At 46.0% G+C, this 7,945-nt stretch overlaps 1 long non-coding RNA gene across 1 annotated transcript; it reads left to right on the top strand.

Moving 5' to 3' along the window:
• Positions 1-4,395: 4,395 nt before the first annotated feature.
• On the top strand, positions 4,396-6,023 carry LOC102067754 (uncharacterized). Its single transcript, XR_012578965.1, has 2 exons — positions 4,396-4,732; positions 5,201-6,023. It is a non-coding gene; the product is annotated as an uncharacterized LOC102067754 (long non-coding RNA).
• The last annotated feature ends 1,922 nt before the right edge of the window (positions 6,024-7,945 follow it).

Below are 7,945 nucleotides of genomic sequence, written 5' to 3' on the forward strand. Positions count from 1 at the left end.
ATCACAGAGTCACACAATCACACGATCACTAGGTTGGAAGAGAACTTTAAGATCATTGAGTCCAACCCATGCCCAAGCACCTCAGCTAAACCATGGCACCAAGTGCCACATCCAGTCTGTTTTTAAACACATCCAGGGATGGTGAGTCCACCACCTCCCTGGGCAGACCATTCTAGTACTTTATCACTCTTTCCATAAAAAACTTTTTCCGAACACCCAACCTAAATTTCCCTTGGTGCAGCTTAAGACTGTGTTCTCTTGTTCTGCCAGTTGCTGTCTGGAAGGAAAAAACAACCCCCACCTGACTACAGCCACCTTTCAGGAAGTTGTAGAGTGATAAGGTCACCTCTGAGACTTCTTTTCTCCAAGATAAACAACCCCAGCTCCCTCAGTTGTTGCTAACAGGGCTTGTGTTCCTCATAGGGCAATGTTGTGTAGTCTGCATACTCTGAGGTTTTCCAAACCTGGCTGGATAAAGCCACCAACAACCATAATTCACCTCACAGCTGTCCCTGTGTTAAGCAGCTAACTGGACTAAATGGCAACCAAAGGTCATTTTGAAACTCAATTACCCACCAATCCTACAATCCTCCTGGCTCCCTGGATCATTCAAGCTCATCACATAAGAACCAAGACAGGCAAATCCCAGTATTTCCTGAGCTATACTGCTCCTGAGGAATCCTGCTGTAAATAAAGATGATCAATGTCCCTTGTCCAACCATTCAGCCTTGTCAGACCAAGGCTGTCCTGATGGGGATTTCTGTGCACTGACATTGAGTGGGTCTTATGAGCTCCTTTGCATTGTTCTTGCACTCAGCAATTAATGTATCCCTGCAATTTGTCTCTCCTCAGTTTAATGTTTGGGGCTTTCTTGGTGAATTTGGATTTTTGGAAGGGAAATTTTTCAAGATGTGGCTCTCCAGCTTTCCAGGGAGTACAAGCACAATCACATCCAAGCACAAGAGCAAGAAAAAGAGAACTGAGAGAGCATCTGTGAATCTGTAGGATTTCGTAACACAAGATGCTCTTCTGAGAAAGCCCATGGCAGTTTGTACAAACAGGTGATGAAGATTGAAAGTAAAAGGAAAGAGCACTAAAGTTAAGTTAAAGAGTGTTTATTTTTTTGTGGGAAAGCCCCAGTTCCAGGGTTTCTGTCTGGCCAAGTCACTTTTTGAGTGCCGTGTGTAGGGAGAGCTCAGGATGAGCAGGGTTCAGCCCCAGGAGCTCCTCAGCTCAGCTGCTGGAGCCCAGGCTGCAGGCTCTCTGTCCAGGGCTGCTCTTCCCAGTGCCACTGGCCAGGCTGCAGGGACAGCCCGGGCTGGGCTTGGCTGTGTGACCCAGGGACGGGCACCTGGGCACGGAAAGGACATGGCCACGGCCACGGCACCGGCTGGCACACACCAGGGGCTGCCCTCAGCCACCCACAGCTGACACCACCAGCACTCCCACTGAATGGAATGGAAGACAGACAGCCCCATCTCCTTCCTCCTCTGCAGCCAACCCACATGGAAGCCCTCTAGTGAAGGCCTGCCCACCCTCACTCTCCACAGCCACAAGCACTTGGTGCTCCCAACGGGACTGAGAGCCCCCAGCCTATCCAGACTCACACCTGGCTCTGGGCTCTCTGACCAGGACACCCTTTGGTGGCTTCTAGTCCCTGGCTAGTGCTGCTTGGTGCTTGAGCCAGCCCACACACAGCACACACTGTTCTCATTGGTGTTCTGGCAGCTGTGGGTGCTTTGAATCCCAGCACCAGTCTCCTGCTGGCCTGAAATCCCTCTCTATATCCATGCCCTTCTTGCTGGCTGCTTCAGCTCAAACTTTGCTAGCAAACCACACTATTATAACTTCTCTTGAACAGAAAATGTCTTAATTTGATAAAGTTCATGAAACAGAGGTTGTCATGTTCCACATACCCTTACAAGCTTGTCTTCCCACACTTTAAATATCACTAGTGGTGGAAGACTGTGGAGTAAGCAGGACAGAAGGAGACATCTTTAGAGCTGCTAATTGAAGGAGGAGAGACACCAAGGCTGAATAGAACAGTCCATTGAGGTTTAGGCCAGTGCAGACCCCATGCCCTGCAGCAGCCTCTCTGTCCGTGTCACTGCCTCTGTTGTAGCTGAGGTGTTAAGGCAAGTCCAGCCATGGCTTCCCTGACAAAGCACCACACCCTGCTCTGTGCCACGCAGTGCTCAAAGCTTGGGGAAGACACTCTTAGACCCAACATGACCACCCAGTGACCCAGGTCTCAGAATACTCTCTAACTTTTCCCTACCTTTTGTTTGTGATAGTGGTTGGACTGCTGCAGACAGTTTCCTTTGAGCAGACATCATAGTTTCTTTCAGCACAAATGCAAGCAGAAATTAAGAACCAATCAAAGAAACAGAGAATCTATCTTCACGTCCTGTTACTTTTGCACTAAAATAATTTTATGCTAATGTAGATTTTTATGAGAATTTAAAGTGACAACATAAAATATTTTGTGAAAATATAAACTAGAAATATTTTTAACAAGTAACAAAGCAACAAGGGTTCAGAGCTGATTCTGGGAAGTGTTCTAGTGATGACTTTTTAATGCTGTCCAGAGTGCTTGTGAGTTAATTCCAAAACCAGCAAGGAGGAAGCGCAACCTCCAAAAGCATGATCCCGTAAAGTAAGTTCCTACTGATAAGTGACCAAAGGCGGTTATTTAAAAATGCAGAAATAGAGCTGATTTTACAATCTATTGTTAGTTGAATTCAATTCAGTAATTCATTAGATGGTGTTTCTGTTGCTTAGAAGTTGGTCAGGAGCCCCAGAGGAGAACAAGCCGGATCAAAGCACCTTGAAAGACCAGTGACCAGAGACAGGATGGGCTGAGTCCTGGGGACACACACTGCAGAATTCCCAGCACAGACGTTTATGGGATGCTGTTTTCTGCAAAGCAGAGTTCCAGTAGGAGTTACTGAGGGCATAGTGTGGTACCTGGGAGAACCAATAATTTGATGTAGGAGATAATTTGTACCCATCTGGAGAAGAAAATAAAGGAGGATGGGGAAATGAGGAGAAACAATATTGCTGGTCCATGGACAGGAATGGAAAAACTTGATAGAGGAAACACATTAAAAAGAAGTATTTTCTGAAGCATTTACTTCAGCCTGCTTGGAAAAATGCCTAGGGTCATATTTAGCATAATAAGACTGCTACTTAACATGTTTGTGAAAAAACACCATGTCTAATCAGATTCAAATGTTTAATTTCAAAACTGAAAGTATAAAGCACTATTTAAAATAAAACGGTGTTGAATGCAAAATAAATGTCTGCAAATATCTATGTTTCTTTTGCCACGATTCTGCCTTAAAATTTTGACTTTGAAGCTGGTTTTACACCATGCCAGAAAGTCTCTATTTGCATCCTGTTTCTGGGTTCTACACTGTGACCTTCTTTCTGCTTTTGTGACAACAGTTTTGATCATTTTGAGTTTTATTGATGAGAGTACCATGCCCATCTATTACTAGACATAAATATATGCATTAATACATATATCACAGAATCAGAGAATGATTTGGGCTGCAAGGGACCCTAAAGAACCCTTCAAGGGATGGTGCATCCACACCTTGAGAGGGCTGAACATGAGCCATCAGTGTGCCCAGGTGGCCAGGAAGGCCCATGGCACCTGGCCTGGATCAGCAATAGTGTGGCCAGCAGGAGCAGGACAGGGATTGTCCCCCTGTGCTCAGCACTGCTGAGGCCACTCCTGGAATCCTGTGCTCATTTTGGGCCACTCTCTGCAAGAAAGACACTGAGGTGCTGGAGTGAGTCTGGGGCAGCAAGGCTGGTGAAGGGTCTGGAGCCAGGTCTGATAAGGAGCCCCTGGGGGTTTTTATCCTGGGGAAAAGGAGGCACAGGGCAGATATGTTTACTTTTGACAGTACCTGAGAGGAGCTTGTGGCAAGGTGGGGGTTTGGCCCTTGTCCCAGACAAGGCAGGAACAAGGGGAAATGGCCTTTAGTTGTGCATGGAGAAGTTTGGGCTGGATATTGGAAACATTTTTTCATTGAAAGATTGTTAAAATTGGGAATGGGCTGCCCAGGGAAGTGGTGGGGTCATCATCATTGGAAGTGTTCAAAACACAAGTAGAAGCGACATTTGCAACATGGTTTAGTGGGCATGGTGGCATCCAGTCAAAGGCTGGATCTTGGAGGCCTTTTCCAACATATAATAATACTGTGATACTAAGGACAAAACACAACAGAAAAAAATACATAAATGTCCTCTCTGCTACCTGGATATTTCCCCCAAAAAACCTTTTAGTAAGACTAAGGCTGTGTATTCAATATTCTTCCCAGAAAAGCAAAAATGCAAACTCCAACAGTCAGAAACATTCTACAGCACATGTGCCACAAAATGCTTTGATACATTTTTATTACTGGGATTCCAGTTTCTTCTGGAGGAGAAGGACAAACAAGAACTGAACTTCTCCCATTTCATCAAGTCAATCATGCTTCAATGGACTTTTGTACAAGAGGAAGAAGATGTCTGATTGTAGGACAATAGAAAGCAAAATATAATGGATAATGAGTTTTGATCCCAGGGGGTAATATTGGACATTTTCAGTTCCGTTTACTGGCATGCTTTGCGAAGCTTTTGTGCAAGTATAAATGGAGGCAGGTGAGACACTCTGCACACACCACAGCTCTGCACTGGAGGAATTGCCCTCAGCTCTTGCAGCCCTGCAGCTGACAGCAAGGTAAGAGGCACCCTTGGCACAGGAGAGCTGGAAGGGCCTCTTGGGCAGCTGCTGTTAAGTGTAGGGCAAGGGCAGGAGGCTTTAGTGCTGGGCTGAGAGCTGCAGCACAGCCGTGAGGCTCTGCTGTGTGCATGTGCAGAGACTGAAGCCATCTCTCAGGGCATGAGGAGATGGATGGCTGCTGCAGGAGAGACAAACCTCACCCAGGGACAGCCTGGAGGGGCCACAGATACACAGTTGTGGGGGGTGACTGGGAGAGTATTTACAGCTTAATCTTGGGTATGTACCTAAACCAACACACACATGTCATGAGCCCACTCTTTTCCAGTTACTTTTATGTCTATTCTTTGTTCAAAATGTTTTATTTTTCCTGTTCCCCCTTTTCCCTTCTGGGTGTCCAACATTTTGTTTCAAGGTCCAAAAGGCTTCTTACAAGCTCTGCTTGTTTTCTGTCTTCCTTTTGTGCAGGCTGTCATCCAGCTCTTAGAGGAAGAAATTCAAACTCTAGAATTCCTACAGAGATGGGAAGAATCATCCTTTATGAGCGTGCCAATTTCCAGGGCATGTCCAAAGAATTCACCTCTGATATTGCCAATTTAAGAGATGTAGATTGGAATGATCTTGCCTCCTCGGCAAAAGTAATTGGCCAGCCTTGGGTGCTTTATGAGCATTCAAACTACGGAGGCAAATTTCTGGTACTTGAGGAGGGAGACCATAGCCTTTTTAGTTCAAAGATGAATAATAAGGTCAGTTCTCTGCAGATGATCACTGAAGATCTGAGCAGTCCGGAGATCACTCTCTACGAGGATGCCAACTACCAAGGGAAGAGCAGAATAATAAGAGAAGCAACCAACCTGGCTGCGGGACACGACAATGACATCATGTCTTCCCACAAAGTCCAGAGAGGTGCCTGGCTGCTGTGTGAAAACAGTGATGGAAGTGGAATTCAATACCTTGCTCGAGAACGTGAAAACCTTCCAAATTACAAGGCAATCAATTTCAATGACAAGCTTTCTTTCCTGCGTCCCCTTCGTGCTGGCCGTTCTTATTAGAATGCAAATCCTCCAAAGCTGGGGAAAGATGCAGTCCCAGCAAGAAATTTAATACCTAGATCTCTGCCTCTGCTTTTATCACATTCTTTGTGATTTGTTTTAAAATGCCCCTGCGATACCATGGCTTCTGCTATTGTCTCTAATCCATTTTGTGTTGATGCCATTAAAGAAACTCTTGCAAGCAACAGTGAGTCTGTTTTATGTACTGTTTAGTGTCAATAAATATTGCCCTTTCATGATGTCTCTGTGTATCCAAAGAATGCTTTGTGCAGTCATTTTGAGCCCTTTTCATGGATATCTCCTGCAAGATTTTATCTCCTAGTTTCACTGTTCAGTAACAGTGGGTTCAGGCTTAACTCAACTAGTGCTAAAGTGTAGGTGAGCATAGTGATAATTGCTGTGATCCTGGCCAAACTCTCACCTGCAGCCTGTACCTAAGTATCACATATTTGATTGTGTTTTAAGACATTGATCACACTGATGATACAGCCTTTTACTGCCCAAATTACATAATCAAACAGACTGTTCTCACAAATTTGAATTGACTGAATGCTTGGTCCCAATGGTAAAACTTGTATGATTTTTTTAAACAGCTGCCTCACTTTCAATTAAGTTATTGATTAAGAATTTAACTTTTTCTTGGTTTTCTTTATCATAGTATTCCCCTCCCTTATGCTGCTGTGTTTTCTTGGCAGTGCCTTATTTGACCTTTGAATTCAACAGAGCAATACTATGGCAAAACTTAAATGAGATTCTCTATCCTGGTAAATCAAATCTCAAAAACTGTGAAGCATATTGCTGACAAAAGCAGTAATGAGAGACCTTCTTTCAGAGATCTGTAGAGGTCATCAGGAAAATAAATGTGACATGGTCAAATGTGTGCAGCTGCAGCAGATTGTCCCTATAAGGAATTCTCCTCCTTGGACTTGGAACAAACTTGCCTTTGTCATTTGTGTGGTCCCAAAGCCCTATTCCTGTTCACACAGTCCCACGGATTGGCAGAGTGCAGTTCACCTAGACAAACACCATCAGCCCCAGAGCTCAGCACAGTATCAGGACAGGTCCCCCAGGCCCCTGGCCTGTTTATGTTCTCTGTGCCCCAGAGGCAAGTGCACTCAAACTGGACCTGGTGCTGTGAGACACCTTCCCAGGGCAATGTCACCTGTGGGGATGTCGTGGTTTGACACTGGCCAAACACCAGGCGCACACGAAAGCCACTCACTCAACCTCCCCTGCTACAGCTGGACAGAGGAGAGAAAAATTTAACAGAGGGCTCACTAGCTAAGATAACGACCGGGAGGAAACACTCCAAGGTCAAAACAGGCTCAACTTGGAGGTACAACCAAGTTTATTACTATCAGCATCACAGCAGGATAATGAGAAGTAAAATAATTCCTCAAAAACACCTTTTCCCCCCCAGCCCCTCCATCCCACTGACAGCACAGGGAGACAGGGGGTGGGGGTTTTGGTCGGTTTGTCATCCAAGGTTTTCTTCCCCTGTGCAAGGAGACAGGTTGTTTCCCTGTGAGACTGTGGGACCCCTCTCACAGGAGAAAATTCTCGGTGAACTTCTTCAGTGTGGTTCCAATCTCACTAGCAGCAGCCCTCCCAAAACTGCTGCAGCGTGGATCACTCTTCCTTGGGGTGCAGTCCTCCAAGGACAGGCTGCTCCAGCCTGGATGTAGGGGCCCTTTCCCTCCACCAAGCCACCCAGCCACCCACTGGATCACAGCCTCTTCCACACTTCCTGAGTGCCTGCTCTGGCATGGACACTTCCCCCACTGGCTGCAGGAGGATCTCTGCATTCCCCATGGATCCCCACAGGCAGCAGGGGCACAGCTGCCATACCATGCTGCCTTGGAATTTTGACTGCAGAGGAATTTTGGCTCCAGTGCCTGGAGCAGCTCCTCCCCTCCTTCTCCACTGACTTGGTGTCCCCATGTTGTTTCCCTCACATGTTCTCACCTGCTCTTCTTCTCCATCTGGAATAAAAACTGTGCCCCCACCTTTGTTTTGGTTTCTTCTTAAGTACATTATCACAGAGGTGTTACCACTATCTCTCATTAGCTCAGCTGTGACCAGCAGCATGTCCATGTTCAGAGCCATCAGGGATTGGCTCTGCTGGACATGGTGGAAACTTCCAGCAGCTTCTCACAGAACG

This window comes from Zonotrichia albicollis, chromosome 2 (genome assembly GCF_047830755.1).
Source record: "Zonotrichia albicollis isolate bZonAlb1 chromosome 2, bZonAlb1.hap1, whole genome shotgun sequence".
Classification (NCBI taxonomy): Eukaryota; Metazoa; Chordata; class Aves; order Passeriformes; family Passerellidae; genus Zonotrichia; species Zonotrichia albicollis.